Here is a 15852-nt window from a genome sequence, read left to right on the forward strand (position 1 = left end):
TCTGACGCAGCGGTGTCAGGAAAATCAGTTTAGTGTGGTTTAGTATTCACTGCTGAAAATCCAAACACTAAAAAAAAGCAAATCCATCGATGCACAGTTCCACAAGTCCTAAACCAAGCAAGCCAATGGCAACAGTGGAGGAACAAAACTTTACCAATTGATGAAAGGGAAGGAATAAACCTTGAGAGAAACTAGGCTCAGTTGGGAACAACCATTTCTCTTCTGGCCACACTTCACATGCAGAGCTGCAGTCTAGGCGCTGGAGGCAAACACTGGGCGTCCATCGTAGAGAAGCTGCAGGTGTGAGTAGGTCACCAGCTGGTTTTCAGGCTGGACCACAGGGTCAATGTGGGCACTCATCTGTCACTGGGGTCTTTCATTAATCAGTCTCATGCTCTCCACTTCTCCATGACCACCACAGCATCTGCTCATGATACGGTCTGTTTCAGGATTATGGATACATTTAGAAGTCCTCTATGGTGGCATCATCTCTTCACAGGTTACGATCTCTAGAGGCCTCTGGATGAATATCCCCAGGTGGAAATAGGGAACAAGGAAAATAATTAGCGCAGCTGCTGTTCATAGTGTATTTAAACAAGAGATATTAAATATCAAGACAAAAATGAAGTGCTAAGAGATAAAATAGCAGTTATATGAATAAACATGAAACGCACATGATTATTTATAACAAAATGTCTGGTTAAGACAGCAAGAGTGTTCCCTCCAAGTGGTTTGTCAATCCCACTCACCCGCATAGAGCACAGTGGTTAGCACCGTCGCTTCACAGCAAGAAGGTTGCTGGTTCAAGCCCCGGCTGGGCCAGTGGTCTTTTCTGTGTGGAGTTTGCATGTTCTCCCCATGTTCAAGTGTATGAGTGTAAATGGGTGTTTCCCAGTACTGGGTTGCAGCTGGAAGGGCATCCGCTGTGTAAAACATATGCTGGATAAGTTGGCAGTTCCTTCTGCTGTGGCAACCCCTGATAAATAAAGGGACTAAGCCGAAAAAGAAAATGAATGAATATATATATTCTTGAATATGTAAAACAATGTATATGAACTCAAAAGGTTAATCAATTGTTATGAAATAAAATTCAGATTAATATTTAATATAAGAGGTAAAATAACAAACATTTGCTTTACAGTGTAAGCTATAATATATATATATATATATATATATATATATATATATTTATATCTGGCTTAAGCGTATGCACTGTTGGGAGAACCAAACAGGAAACTTTACTCCCAACTCCATATTTTTAAGTTTATAAGAGCAATACCCACCTATTGAATGGTCTCCCTTCTTTCGTCAGTTGTTTGTAAATCTGTCTGTTAAATTCTTTTACTTCACTGAAATAGAGAACAATCACTGTTGAGTTAACATATATACCAGTAACAAAAAGGCTCTTTGAGCATTGTGCCAAAATTAACCATATTCTGACCTGTAATAATAATCTTTACCAGAAAGAAAGACCTGCTCAGCATTATCCAAAGACCAGCTCCTCAAGACACCCAGAGGATGTACGATGGCCTATGAAAAAAAAAAATCATTTAAATATGAACTAAAATACCAACACAGAACAGCAAATCATTTTACATGGATTCATAAATGAGTAGCACCCAGCGTGCAGTTTATATACTTATTTGGCCAGACATTCCTCTGGAAAATGAACACCACAGATAAGCTGCACTTCTTCATAGATATGCTATAAACTCAAGAACACAGCTAGCATTTGTAACTGTATTTATAAACTGCTTATCAATGTCTATTTAATGTAGAGTTAATGCTAAACAAATAAAATATTAATAAATTAACTAGTTATTAAATGCTTAATAATTATTTATTTATAGTATGCAGATGTTATAAAGTGTTACTCAACAGTTTGAGATAACCTCAATGAAAATCATCCTGTAGTTTGTTTTCTTTTCCTCCTACAATGAGCCTAAGCAATCCAATCATATTGGCCATAACTTCTTATTCGCCAGGTAAAACATACCTGATATAAATTAAAGATATGAGACTTTATATGGTTAAGACCTGCAGAATAATCCTAACTTTCAGAATCTCATTCATCACTGTAAAACGATGACAAAACATCAGGCTAATAACACATACAGTATTGTGGGGCAAACAGGCAGTCAGCACAATTTTTAATGTGCTAATGTAATACAACGAATAACACGAATTCAGTAAAATATAGATAAATCTAAAACTCTTACATCAAACGTGCTTTTACCATCTTAGTTTAATACATGTCACTAAGCACATTAGCCGTTAAGTCAACAAGCCATTAAATCAACAATGTTTCATTAAACCATGGTCACGAGCTACGAACGTCGTAGCATTTAATCAAACTAGAAAACGAACTCTAGAAAATTATTAACAGTTATAACAGCTCTCACTCTGGCTGTGTAAAATTATCCATAATTATTATTATAATATTTTATTCTTCTTCTGGAAAAAATATCATCACGTAACATTTTTGTCCCAGACCCTTAAAAGTGGGGTTAATCATGCAGGCTAATCTGGCATTTCTGCATAAACTCACTGTATAAAACAGCAGCATTACAAAATAAACACATACTTTAACAGTTTAAAATAAAACTTAATAGAAAAATCGGTACTTACACTTTCCTTGTCATCCGTGTCGTCCATTAGCGCATCCATGATCCAATCCGACAGGTGACGCTGTCACAAAAAACTAGGGTCCTAAAGATGCGGTCCTAAAAATGCGGTCCTGAGAGTGCAGCCACTCCAGTTGTGCAGGAATACCCTTCTCGGAAAACCACCTCTCGCTCAACACCAGCAAAACCAAGAAGCTGGTGGTGGATTTCAGGAGATAGAAGAAAGCACACACTCTTATCGCCATCAACGGGACGCCAGTAGAGAGAGTCAGCACTTTCAAGTTTCTTGGACTCCACATCGCTGAGGATTTGACATGGACTGCTCACACAAACTCCGTGCTGAGAAAGGCACAACAACGCCTCTTCTTCCTCGGGCGTTTCAAGAGATTTGGAATGAGCCCCCATATTCTCCGCACGTTCTACACCTGGATTGTGGAGAGCATCCTGACTAGCTGTATCACCACCTGGTATGGTAACAGCACCAGCGGCAATCGCAAAGGCCTGCATTGGATTGTGCGAACTGCTGGATGCGTAGTAGGAGTTGAGCCTCCCTCCCTCCAGAACATCTACACCACGCAGTGCATGAGGAAAGCCAAGAGAATCATCAACGACTCTATCCACCCAAGCCATAGACTTTTCTCTCTTCTTGCCTTCAGGCAGACGGTTCCGCAGAATCCGGTCACGCACCAGCCGACTGAAGGAAGGCTTCTTCCCTCAGACCATAAGGCCGTTGAACACTTAACACACCTCACACAGACTCTTCCATACCCCTCAGTGCACACCATCAATATGTAGCATGCACTACACTTTAACCAATCCATACTTGAAACAATACTGTCTTCAGCTATGGGTACACCTATTCATTGTACATATCGCTGTCAACACTGCCAATTTTACATTGTCCTGTTTTTTGGAAGTGTGCTGTTGTATGTTGTTGTATTCTGCACTGTCTCTGTGTTGCTCTATTTGTATTTTGCTCTGTCTCGAGCCAGCAGCTAAGCTTTTATTCATCATAGCACACGTGCTGCTGATGATGTGACAATAAATGTGATTTGATTCATTTTCTTAATTTGTTTTACTTATTTATTCCATTGTTGTTAAGAAATGTCAAGTAAGTTAGTTGTATAAGAAAAGTGTACATGCTGGTTCTTCTTAGTAAAAAAAAATAATAATAATAGTAAAAACGTAAAATTGCTTATTTTTGTTAGCATTTTTATACATGCTTTATCATTTCCACACAAATGATGGCAGTTAAATCCTCACAACAAGTTAGCATGACATATCGGAGGATTTTGAAAAAACAAAGCAATTGTTATTGGATTTAATATATAGTGTTCAGTATTTCTAAAAGCGACATTTAGGTTCTCGACTTTTGGAAGATTTTGAAGATGTGTTACAGTTGCCACTTTTGTCAGTACCACACTTTTTTTCTGCCAACGACAAAAAAAAAAAAAAAAAAGGCAGCGTGGTTCGATTTTGGAATGTAAAATGGCGTTCGGTGTGATCGGACCACTTTTACCGAAAGTTTATCATATGCTGAAGAATACTAGCTGTGCAGATAGCTCATGGGTTTGTTTCGAAGCTTTGAAAGGCTATTTTCACCCATCACTACCATAATAATAATGTTTTGTTTAATGTGATATTTCTTTAGGATGTGGTTTCCACGAAATATGTATTTCTATTTTCCCTTTGCTGCTTTTATTCACGTCATATTAATCTCAACTTTTGGTTCGTTTTCTACCAATAGATTTTCCTTCAGTAAATATTCTTGGATTAACATTCTAGTGGTTAAATCGTAGACTTAAGTTTATTTTTACTCTATGCAGTAACATTTTTGGTATACACAATCTAGATGCACGTTGTTAAAATCTACACCTACATCGCAGTTCCTTTGTCAAGAACAGCAGAGCTTTAGTTGTCAAATTCAACATAGATCATGCTTTCTCAAGCAACTCGATATCCAGCCTTGCTAGCACCGTCGACAAGACTTATTGAAGAGCATTCTTAGATGATTCAGTCTGATATTAACAATTTTATCTTGAGCCACTCTGCTCATACTCTTTTCCTCCTCTGTTGTGACACACAACGAGGAACATTCATCAATGATCCAGAACACATGAATTGAATCATCTCTCTGCATCTGATTCACGCTAAGAAAAGAGTATCAAGAATCATCATCATCATCGTGGTTTGGGAGACTCAACACTTTAGAAACACATTTCCTAGTTAAGAACTATAGAAATGATCCCTGAAAGTATAGTCTTAACTTCCCAACTGCAGAAGGAGCTGGAGTCGCTTCCGACCCTCACGGTCTTAGTGACGGTTACTTCAACACAAGCACTCACTCACATGCACGAAACAGTGATTAGAAAAGTAACACCTGCAACGTTTTTTGTCTTTAAAAATGATGTACGCTTAAAATATGTGAACACTTTGAACACATGCAGCTGTAAAAATGCATTTAATAACTCTTGTTAATAACTAAAGTTGGTAAATTGTGCGTAATCTATTTGTATGTAATTTGATAATTATGTACCCTCTTCTCTGTGTTTTTTTTCTTTCTTTTCTTTTTCTTTGGTGGTGGGCCTTACCGCCAATAATGATGAGACGACCTACAGAGAGGAGGTGCACACTCTGACGCAGCGGTGTCAGGTAAACCACCTCTCGCTCAACACCAGCAAAACCAAGAAGCTGGTGGTGGATTTCAGGAGATAGAAGAAAGCACACACTCTTATCGCCATCAACGGGACGCCAGTAGAGAGAGTCAGCACTTTCAAGTTTCTTGGACTCCACATCGTTGAGGATTTGACATGGACTGCTCACACAAACTCCGTGCTGAGAAAGGCACAACAACGTCTCTTCTTCCTCGGGCGTTTCAAGAGATTTGGAATGAGCCCCCATATTCTCCGCACGTTCTACACCTGGATTGTGGAGAGCATCCTGACTGGCTGTATCACCACCTGGTATGGTAACAGCACCAGCGGCAATCGCAAAGGCCTGCATTGGATTGTGCGAACTGCTGGATGCGTAGTAGGAGTTGAGCCTCAATCCCTCCCTCCCTCAAGAACATCTACACCACGCAGTGCATGAGGAAAGCCAAGAGAATCATCAACGACTCTATCCACCCAAGCCATAGACTTTTCTCTCTTCTTGCCTTCAGGCAGACGGTTCCGCAGAATCCGGTCACGCACCAGCCGACTGAAGGAAGGCTTCTTCCCTCAGACCATAAGGCCGTTGAACACTTAACACACCTCACACAGACTCTTCCATACCCCTCAGTGCACACCATCAATATGTAGCATGCACTACACTTTAACCAATCCATACTTGAAACAATACTGTCTTCAGCTATGGGTACACCTATTCATTGTACATATCGCTGTCAACACTGCCAATTTTACATTGTCCTGTTTTTTGGAAGTGTGCTGTTGTATGTTGTTGTATTCTGCACTGTCTCTGTGTTGCTCTATTTGTATTTTGCTCTGTCTCGAGCCAGCAGCTAAGCTTTTATTCATCATAGCACACGTGCTGCTGATGATGTGACAATAAATGTGATTTGATTCATTTTCTTAATTTGTTTTACTTATTTATTCCATTGTTGTTAAGAAATGTCAAGTAAGTTAGTTGTATAAGAAAAGTGTACATGCTGGTTCTTCTTAGTAAAAAAAAAATAATAATAATAGTAAAAACGTAAAATTGCTTATTTTTGTTAGCATTTTTATACATGCTTTATCATTTCCACACAAATGATGGCAGTTAAATCCTCACAACAAGTTAGCATGACATATCGGAGGATTTTGAAAAAACAAAGCAATTGTTATTGGATTTAATATATAGTGTTCAGTATTTCTAAAAGCGACATTTAGGTTCTCGACTTTTGGAAGATTTTGAAGATGTGTTACAGTTGCCACTTTTGTCAGTACCACACTTTTTTTCTGCCAACGACAAAAAAAAAAAAAAAAAAGGCAGCGTGGTTCGATTTTGGAATGTAAAATGGCGTTCGGTGTGATCGGACCACTTTTACCGAAAGTTTATCATATGCTGAAGAATACTAGCTGTGCAGATAGCTCATGGGTTTGTTTCGAAGCTTTGAAAGGCTATTTTCACCCATCACTACCATAATAATAATGTTTTGTTTAATGTGATATTTCTTTAGGATGTGGTTTCCACGAAATATGTATTTCTATTTTCCCTTTGCTGCTTTTATTCACGTCATATTAATCTCAACTTTTGGTTCGTTTTCTACCAATAGATTTTCCTTCAGTAAATATTCTTGGATTAACATTCTAGTGGTTAAATCGTAGACTTAAGTTTATTTTTACTCTATGCAGTAACATTTTTGGTATACACAATCTAGATGCACGTTGTTAAAATCTACACCTACATCGCAGTTCCTTTGTCAAGAACAGCAGAGCTTTAGTTGTCAAATTCAACATAGATCATGCTTTCTCAAGCAACTCGATATCCAGCCTTGCTAGCACCGTCGACAAGACTTATTGAAGAGCATTCTTAGATGATTCAGTCTGATATTAACAATTTTATCTTGAGCCACTCTGCTCATACTCTTTTCCTCCTCTGTTGTGACACACAACGAGGAACATTCATCAATGATCCAGAACACATGAATTGAATCATCTCTCTGCATCTGATTCACGCTAAGAAAAGAGTATCAAGAATCATCATCATCATCGTGGTTTGGGAGACTCAACACTTTAGAAACACATTTCCTAGTTAAGAACTATAGAAATGATCCCTGAAAGTATAGTCTTAACTTCCCAACTGCAGAAGGAGCTGGAGTCGCTTCCGACCCTCACGGTCTTAGTGACGGTTACTTCAACACAAGCACTCACTCACATGCACGAAACAGTGATTAGAAAAGTAACACCTGCAACGTTTTTTGTCTTTAAAAATGATGTACGCTTAAAATATGTGAACACTTTGAACACATGCAGCTGTAAAAATGCATTTAATAACTCTTGTTAATAACTAAAGTTGGTAAATTGTGCGTAATCTATTTGTATGTAATTTGATAATTATGTACCCTCTTCTCTGTGTTTTTTTTCTTTCTTTTCTTTTTCTTTGGTGGTGGGCCTTACCGCCAATAATGATGAGACGACCTACAGAGAGGAGGTGCACACTCTGACGCAGCGGTGTCAGGTAAACCACCTCTCGCTCAACACCAGCAAAACCAAGAAGCTGGTGGTGGATTTCAGGAGATAGAAGAAAGCACACACTCTTATCGCCATCAACGGGACGCCAGTAGAGAGAGTCAGCACTTTCAAGTTTCTTGGACTCCACATCGTTGAGGATTTGACATGGACTGCTCACACAAACTCCGTGCTGAGAAAGGCACAACAACGTCTCTTCTTCCTCGGGCGTTTCAAGAGATTTGGAATGAGCCCCCATATTCTCCGCACGTTCTACACCTGGATTGTGGAGAGCATCCTGACTGGCTGTATCACCACCTGGTATGGTAACAGCACCAGCGGCAATCGCAAAGGCCTGCATTGGATTGTGCGAACTGCTGGATGCGTAGTAGGAGTTGAGCCTCAATCCCTCCCTCCCTCAAGAACATCTACACCACGCAGTGCATGAGGAAAGCCAAGAGAATCATCAACGACTCTATCCACCCAAGCCATAGACTTTTCTCTCTTCTTGCCTTCAGGCAGACGGTTCCGCAGAATCCGGTCACGCACCAGCCGACTGAAGGAAGGCTTCTTCCCTCAGACCATAAGGCCGTTGAACACTTAACACACCTCACACAGACTCTTCCATACCCCTCAGTGCACACCATCAATATGTAGCATGCACTACACTTTAACCAATCCATACTTGAAACAATACTGTCTTCAGCTATGGGTACACCTATTCATTGTACATATCGCTGTCAACACTGCCAATTTTACATTGTCCTGTTTTTTGGAAGTGTGCTGTTGTATGTTGTTGTATTCTGCACTGTCTCTGTGTTGCTCTATTTGTATTTTGCTCTGTCTCGAGCCAGCAGCTAAGCTTTTATTCATCATAGCACACGTGCTGCTGATGATGTGACAATAAATGTGATTTGATTCATTTTCTTAATTTGTTTTACTTATTTATTCCATTGTTGTTAAGAAATGTCAAGTAAGTTAGTTGTATAAGAAAAGTGTACATGCTGGTTCTTCTTAGTAAAAAAAAAATAATAATAATAGTAAAAACGTAAAATTGCTTATTTTTGTTAGCATTTTTATACATGCTTTATCATTTCCACACAAATGATGGCAGTTAAATCCTCACAACAAGTTAGCATGACATATCGGAGGATTTTGAAAAAACAAAGCAATTGTTATTGGATTTAATATATAGTGTTCAGTATTTCTAAAAGCGACATTTAGGTTCTCGACTTTTGGAAGATTTTGAAGATGTGTTACAGTTGCCACTTTTGTCAGTACCACACTTTTTTTCTGCCAACGACAAAAAAAAAAAAAAAAAAGGCAGCGTGGTTCGATTTTGGAATGTAAAATGGCGTTCGGTGTGATCGGACCACTTTTACCGAAAGTTTATCATATGCTGAAGAATACTAGCTGTGCAGATAGCTCATGGGTTTGTTTCGAAGCTTTGAAAGGCTATTTTCACCCATCACTACCATAATAATAATGTTTTGTTTAATGTGATATTTCTTTAGGATGTGGTTTCCACGAAATATGTATTTCTATTTTCCCTTTGCTGCTTTTATTCACGTCATATTAATCTCAACTTTTGGTTCGTTTTCTACCAATAGATTTTCCTTCAGTAAATATTCTTGGATTAACATTCTAGTGGTTAAATCGTAGACTTAAGTTTATTTTTACTCTATGCAGTAACATTTTTGGTATACACAATCTAGATGCACGTTGTTAAAATCTACACCTACATCGCAGTTCCTTTGTCAAGAACAGCAGAGCTTTAGTTGTCAAATTCAACATAGATCATGCTTTCTCAAGCAACTCGATATCCAGCCTTGCTAGCACCGTCGACAAGACTTATTGAAGAGCATTCTTAGATGATTCAGTCTGATATTAACAATTTTATCTTGAGCCACTCTGCTCATACTCTTTTCCTCCTCTGTTGTGACACACAACGAGGAACATTCATCAATGATCCAGAACACATGAATTGAATCATCTCTCTGCATCTGATTCACGCTAAGAAAAGAGTATCAAGAATCATCATCATCATCATCGTGGTTTGGGAGACTCAACACTTTAGAAACACATTTCCTAGTTAAGAACTATAGAAATGATCCCTGAAAGTATAGTCTTAACTTCCCAACTGCAGAAGGAGCTGGAGTCGCTTCCGACCCTCACGGTCTTAGTGACGGTTACTTCAACACAAGCACTCACTCACATGCACGAAACAGTGATTAGAAAAGTAACACCTGCAACGTTTTTTGTCTTTAAAAATGATGTACGCTTAAAATATGTGAACACTTTGAACACATGCAGCTGTAAAAATGCATTTAATAACTCTTGTTAATAACTAAAGTTGGTAAATTGTGCGTAATCTATTTGTATGTAATTTGATAATTATGTACCCTCTTCTCTGTGTTTTTTTTCTTTCTTTTCTTTTTCTTTGGTGGTGGGCCTTACCGCCAATAATGATGAGACGACCTACAGAGAGGAGGTGCACACTCTGACGCAGCGGTGTCAGGTAAACCACCTCTCGCTCAACACCAGCAAAACCAAGAAGCTGGTGGTGGATTTCAGGAGATAGAAGAAAGCACACACTCTTATCGCCATCAACGGGACGCCAGTAGAGAGAGTCAGCACTTTCAAGTTTCTTGGACTCCACATCGTTGAGGATTTGACATGGACTGCTCACACAAACTCCGTGCTGAGAAAGGCACAACAACGTCTCTTCTTCCTCGGGCGTTTCAAGAGATTTGGAATGAGCCCCCATATTCTCCGCACGTTCTACACCTGGATTGTGGAGAGCATCCTGACTGGCTGTATCACCACCTGGTATGGTAACAGCACCAGCGGCAATCGCAAAGGCCTGCATTGGATTGTGCGAACTGCTGGATGCGTAGTAGGAGTTGAGCCTCAATCCCTCCCTCCCTCAAGAACATCTACACCACGCAGTGCATGAGGAAAGCCAAGAGAATCATCAACGACTCTATCCACCCAAGCCATAGACTTTTCTCTCTTCTTGCCTTCAGGCAGACGGTTCCGCAGAATCCGGTCACGCACCAGCCGACTGAAGGAAGGCTTCTTCCCTCAGACCATAAGGCCGTTGAACACTTAACACACCTCACACAGACTCTTCCATACCCCTCAGTGCACACCATCAATATGTAGCATGCACTACACTTTAACCAATCCATACTTGAAACAATACTGTCTTCAGCTATGGGTACACCTATTCATTGTACATATCGCTGTCAACACTGCCAATTTTACATTGTCCTGTTTTTTGGAAGTGTGCTGTTGTATGTTGTTGTATTCTGCACTGTCTCTGTGTTGCTCTATTTGTATTTTGCTCTGTCTCGAGCCAGCAGCTAAGCTTTTATTCATCATAGCACACGTGCTGCTGATGATGTGACAATAAATGTGATTTGATTCATTTTCTTAATTTGTTTTACTTATTTATTCCATTGTTGTTAAGAAATGTCAAGTAAGTTAGTTGTATAAGAAAAGTGTACATGCTGGTTCTTCTTAGTAAAAAAAAAATAATAATAATAGTAAAAACGTAAAATTGCTTATTTTTGTTAGCATTTTTATACATGCTTTATCATTTCCACACAAATGATGGCAGTTAAATCCTCACAACAAGTTAGCATGACATATCGGAGGATTTTGAAAAAACAAAGCAATTGTTATTGGATTTAATATATAGTGTTCAGTATTTCTAAAAGCGACATTTAGGTTCTCGACTTTTGGAAGATTTTGAAGATGTGTTACAGTTGCCACTTTTGTCAGTACCACACTTTTTTTCTGCCAACGACAAAAAAAAAAAAAAAAAAGGCAGCGTGGTGCGATTTTGGAATGTAAAATCGCGTTCGGTGTGATCGAACCACTTTTACCGAAAGTTTATCATATGCTGAAGAATACTATCTGTGCAGATAGCTCATGGGTTTGTTTCGAAGCTTTGAAAGGCTATTTTCACCCATCACTACCATAATAATAATGTTTTGTTTAATGTGATATTTCTTTAGGATGTGGTTTCCACGAAATATGTATTTCTATTTTCCCTTTGCTGCTTTTATTCACATCATATTAATCTCAACTTTTGGTTCGTTTTCTACCAATAGATTTTCCTTCAGTAAATATTCTTGGATTAACATTCTAGTGGTTAAATCGTAGACTTAAGTTTATTTTTACTCTATGCAGTAACATTTTTGGCATACACAATCTAGATGCACGTTGTTAAAATCTACACCTACATCGCAGTTCCTTTGTCAAGAACAGCAGAGCTTTGGTTATCAAATTCAACATAGATCATGCTTTCTCAAGCAACACGATATCCAGCCTTGCTAGCACCGTCGACAAGACTTATTAAAGAGCATTCTTAGATGATTCAATCTGATATTAACAATTTTATCTTGAGCCACTCTGCTCATACTCTTTTCCTCCTCTGTTGTGAGACACAACGAGGAACATTCATCAATGATCCAGAGCACATGAATTGAATCATCTCTCTGCATCTGATTCACGCTAAGAAAAGAGTATCAAGAATCATCATCGTGGTTTGGGAGACTCATCACTTTAGAAACACATTTCCTAGTTAAGAACTATAGAAATGATCCCTGAAAGTATAGTCTTAACTTCCCAACTGCAGAAGGAGCTGGAGTCACTTCCGACCCTCACGGTCTTAGTGACGGTTACTTCAACACAAGCACTCACTCACATGCACGAAACAGTGATTAGAAAAGTAACACCTGCAACGTTTTTTGTCTTTAAAAATGATGTACGCTTAAAATATGTGAACACTTTGAACACATGCAGCTGTAAAAATGCATTTAATAACTCTTGTTAATAACTAAAGTTGGTAAATTGTGCGTAATCTATTTGTATGTAATTTGATAATTATGTACCCTCTTCTCTGTGTTTTTTTTCTTTCTTTTCTTTTTCTTTGGTGGTGGGCCTTACCGCCAATAATGATGAGACGACCTACAGAGAGTAGGTGCACACTCTGACGCAGCGGTGTAAGGATAACCACCTCTCGCTCAACACCAGCAAAACCAAGAAGCTGGTGGTGTATTTCAGGAGATAGAAGAAAGCACACACTCTTATCGCCATCAACGGGACGCCAGTAGAGAGAGTCAGCACTTTCAAGTTTCTTGGAATCCTCATCGCTGAGGATTTAACATGGACTGCTCACACAAACTCCGTGCTGAGGAAGGCACAACAACGCCTCTTCTTCCTCGGGCGTTTCAAGAGATTTGGAATGAGCCCCCATATTCTCCGCTCGTTCTACACCTGGATTGTGGAGAGCATCCTGACTGGCTGTATCACCACCTGGTATGGTAACAGCACCAGCGGCAATCGCAAAGGCCTGCATTGGATTGTGCGAACTGCTGCATGCGTAGTAGGAGTTGAGCCTCCCTCCCTCCAGAACATCTACACCACGCAGTGCATGAGAAAAGCCAAGAGAATCATCAGCGACTCTATCCACCCAAGCCATAGACTTTTCTCTCTGCTGCCTTCAGGCAGACGGTTCCGCAGAATCCGGTCACGCACCAGCCGACTGAAGGAAGGCTTCTTCCCTCAGACCATAAGGCCGTTGAACACTTAACACACCTCACACAGACTCTTCCATACCCCTCAGTGCACACCATCAATATGTAGCATGCACTACACTTTAACCAATCCATACCAATATGTAGCATGCACTACACTTTAACCAATCCATACTTGAAACAATACTGTCTTCAGCTATGGGTACACCTATTCATTGTACATATCGCTGTCAACACTGCCAATTTTACATTGTCCTGTTTTTTGGAAGTGTGCTGTTGTATGTTGTTGTATTCTGCACTGTCTCTGTGTTGCTCTATTTGTATTTTGCTCTGTCTCGAGCCAGCAGCTAAGCTTTTATTCATCATAGCACACGTGCTGCTGATGATGTGACAATAAATGTGATTTGATTTATTTTTCTTTATTTGTTTTACTTATTTATTCCATTGTTGTTAAGAAATGTCAAGTAATTTAGTTGTATAAGAAAAGTGTACATGCTGGTTCTTCTTAGTAAAAAAAAAAATAATAATAATAGTAAAAACGTAAAATTGCTTATTTTTGTTAGCATTTTTATACATGCTTTATCATTTCCACACAAATGATGGCAGTTAAATCCTCACAACAAGTTAGCATGACATATCGGAGGATTTTGAAAAAACAAAGCAATTGTTATTGGATTTAATATATAGTGTTCAGTTTTTCTAAAAGCGACATTTAGGTTCTCGACTTTTGGAAGATTTTGAAGATGTGTTACAGTTGCCACTTTTGTCAGTACCACACTTTTTTTCTGCCAACGACAAAAAAAAAAAAAAAAAAAAAGGCAGCGTGGTGCGATTTTGGAATGTAAAATGGCGTTCGGTGTGATCGGACCACTTTTAACGAAAGTTTATCATATGCTGAAGAATACTAGCTGTGCAGATAGCTCATGGGTTTGTTTCGAAGCTTTGAAAGGCTATTTTCACCCATCACTACCATAATAATAATGTTTTGTTTAATGTGATATTTCTTTAGGATGTGGTTTCCACGAAATATGTATTTCTATTTTCCCTTTGCTGCTTTTATTCACGTCATATTAATCTCAACTTTTGGTTCGTTTTCTACCAATAGATTTTCCTTCAGTAAATATTCTTGGATTAACATTCTAGTGGTTGAATCGTAGACTTAAGTTTATTTTTACTCTATGCAGTAACATTTTTGGCATACACAATCTAGATGCACGTTGTTAAAATCTACACCTACATCGCAGTTCCTTTGTCAAGAACAGCAGAGCTTTAGTTATCAAATTCAATATAGATCATGCTTTCTCAAGCAATACGATATCCAGCCTTGCTAGCACCGTCGACAAGACCTATTGAAGAGCATTCTTAGATGATTCAGTCTGATATTAACAATTTTATCTTGAGCCACTCTGCTCATACTCTTTTCCTCCTCTGTTGTGAGACACAACGAGGAACATTCATCAATGATCCAGAGCACATGAATTGAATCATCTCTCTGCATCTGATTCACGCTAAGAAAAGAGCATCAAGAATCATCATCGTGGTTTGGGAGACTCATCACTTTAGAAACACATTTCCTAGTTAAGAACTATAGAAATGATCCCTGAAAGTATAGTCTTAACTTCCCAACTGCAGAAGGAGCTGGAGTCGCTTCCGACCCTCACGGTCTTAGTGACGGTTACTTCAACACAAGCACTCACTCACATGCACGAAACAGTGATTAGAAAAGTAACACCTGCAACGTTTTTTGTCTTTAAAAATGATGTACGCTTAAAATATGTGAACACTTTGAACACATGCAGCTGTAAAAATGCATTTAATAACTCTTGTTAATAACTAAAGTTGGTAAATTGTGCGTAATCTATTTGTATGTAATTTGATAATTATGTACCCTCTTCTCTGTGTTTTTTTTCTTTCTTTTCTTTTTCTTTGGTGGTGGGCCTTACCGCCAATAATGATGAGACGACCTACAGAGAGGAGGTGCACACTCTGACGCAGCGGTGTCAGGTAAACCACCTCTCGCTCAACACCAGCAAAACCAAGAAGCTGGTGGTGTATTTCAGGAGATAGAAGAAAGCACACACTCTTATCGCCATCAACGGGACGCCAGTAGAGAGAGTCAGCACTTTCAAGTTTTTTGGAATCCACTTCGCTGAGGATTTGACATGGACTGCTCACACAAACTCCGTGCTGAGGAAGGCACAACAACGCCTCTTCTTCCTCGGGCGTTTCAAGAGATTTGGAATGAGCCCCCATATTCTCCGCTCGTTCTACACCTGGACTGTGGAGAGCATCCTGACTGGCTGTATCACCACCTGGTATGGTAACAGCACCAGCGGCAATCACAAAGGCCTGCATTGGATTGTGCGAACTGCTGGATGCGTAGTAGGAGTTGAGCCTCCCTCCCTCCAGAACATCTACACCACGCAGTGCATGAGAAAAGCCAAGAGAATCATCAGCGACTCTATCCACCCAAGCCATAGACTTTTCTCTCTGCTGCCTTCAGGCAGACGGTTCCGCAGAATCTGGTCACGCACC

The 15852-nt window shown here is 39.4% G+C and overlaps 1 long non-coding RNA gene and 5 other non-coding genes across 9 annotated transcripts; all 6 read right to left on the reverse strand.

The window, feature by feature from the left end:
- Positions 1 to 13: 13 nt before the first annotated feature.
- Positions 14 to 14933, reverse strand: LOC101882590 (uncharacterized). Of its 4 annotated transcripts, none has more exons than XR_012389634.1 (4): positions 2629 to 14933; positions 1442 to 1530; positions 1284 to 1349; positions 14 to 519 (listed from the first exon to the last, which is right to left on the reverse strand). It is a non-coding gene; the product is annotated as an uncharacterized lncRNA (long non-coding RNA). The 4 variants fall into 4 exon arrangements; XR_222173.6 differs by lacking the exon at positions 14 to 519 and adding an exon at positions 764 to 992 and having other exon boundaries at positions 1461 to 1530; XR_012389635.1 differs by lacking the exon at positions 14 to 519 and adding an exon at positions 764 to 923.
- LOC141377721 (small nucleolar RNA U3) lies at positions 4667 to 4888 on the reverse strand. The gene has a single exon (XR_012390283.1). It is a non-coding gene; the product is annotated as a small nucleolar RNA U3 (small nucleolar RNA).
- On the reverse strand, positions 7172 to 7393 carry LOC137487649 (small nucleolar RNA U3). Its single transcript, XR_011006299.2, has one exon. It is a non-coding gene; the product is annotated as a small nucleolar RNA U3 (small nucleolar RNA).
- On the reverse strand, positions 9677 to 9901 carry LOC141377724 (small nucleolar RNA U3). The gene has a single exon (XR_012390286.1). It is a non-coding gene; the product is annotated as a small nucleolar RNA U3 (small nucleolar RNA).
- On the reverse strand, positions 12185 to 12400 carry LOC137487642 (small nucleolar RNA U3). The gene has a single exon (XR_011006291.2). It is a non-coding gene; the product is annotated as a small nucleolar RNA U3 (small nucleolar RNA).
- LOC141377713 (small nucleolar RNA U3) lies at positions 14718 to 14933 on the reverse strand. Its single transcript, XR_012390275.1, has one exon. It is a non-coding gene; the product is annotated as a small nucleolar RNA U3 (small nucleolar RNA).
- Positions 14934 to 15852: the final 919 nt, after the last annotated feature.

This window comes from Danio rerio, chromosome 14 (assembly GCF_049306965.1).
Source record: "Danio rerio strain Tuebingen ecotype United States chromosome 14, GRCz12tu, whole genome shotgun sequence".
Taxonomy (NCBI): Eukaryota; Metazoa; Chordata; class Actinopteri; order Cypriniformes; family Danionidae; genus Danio; species Danio rerio.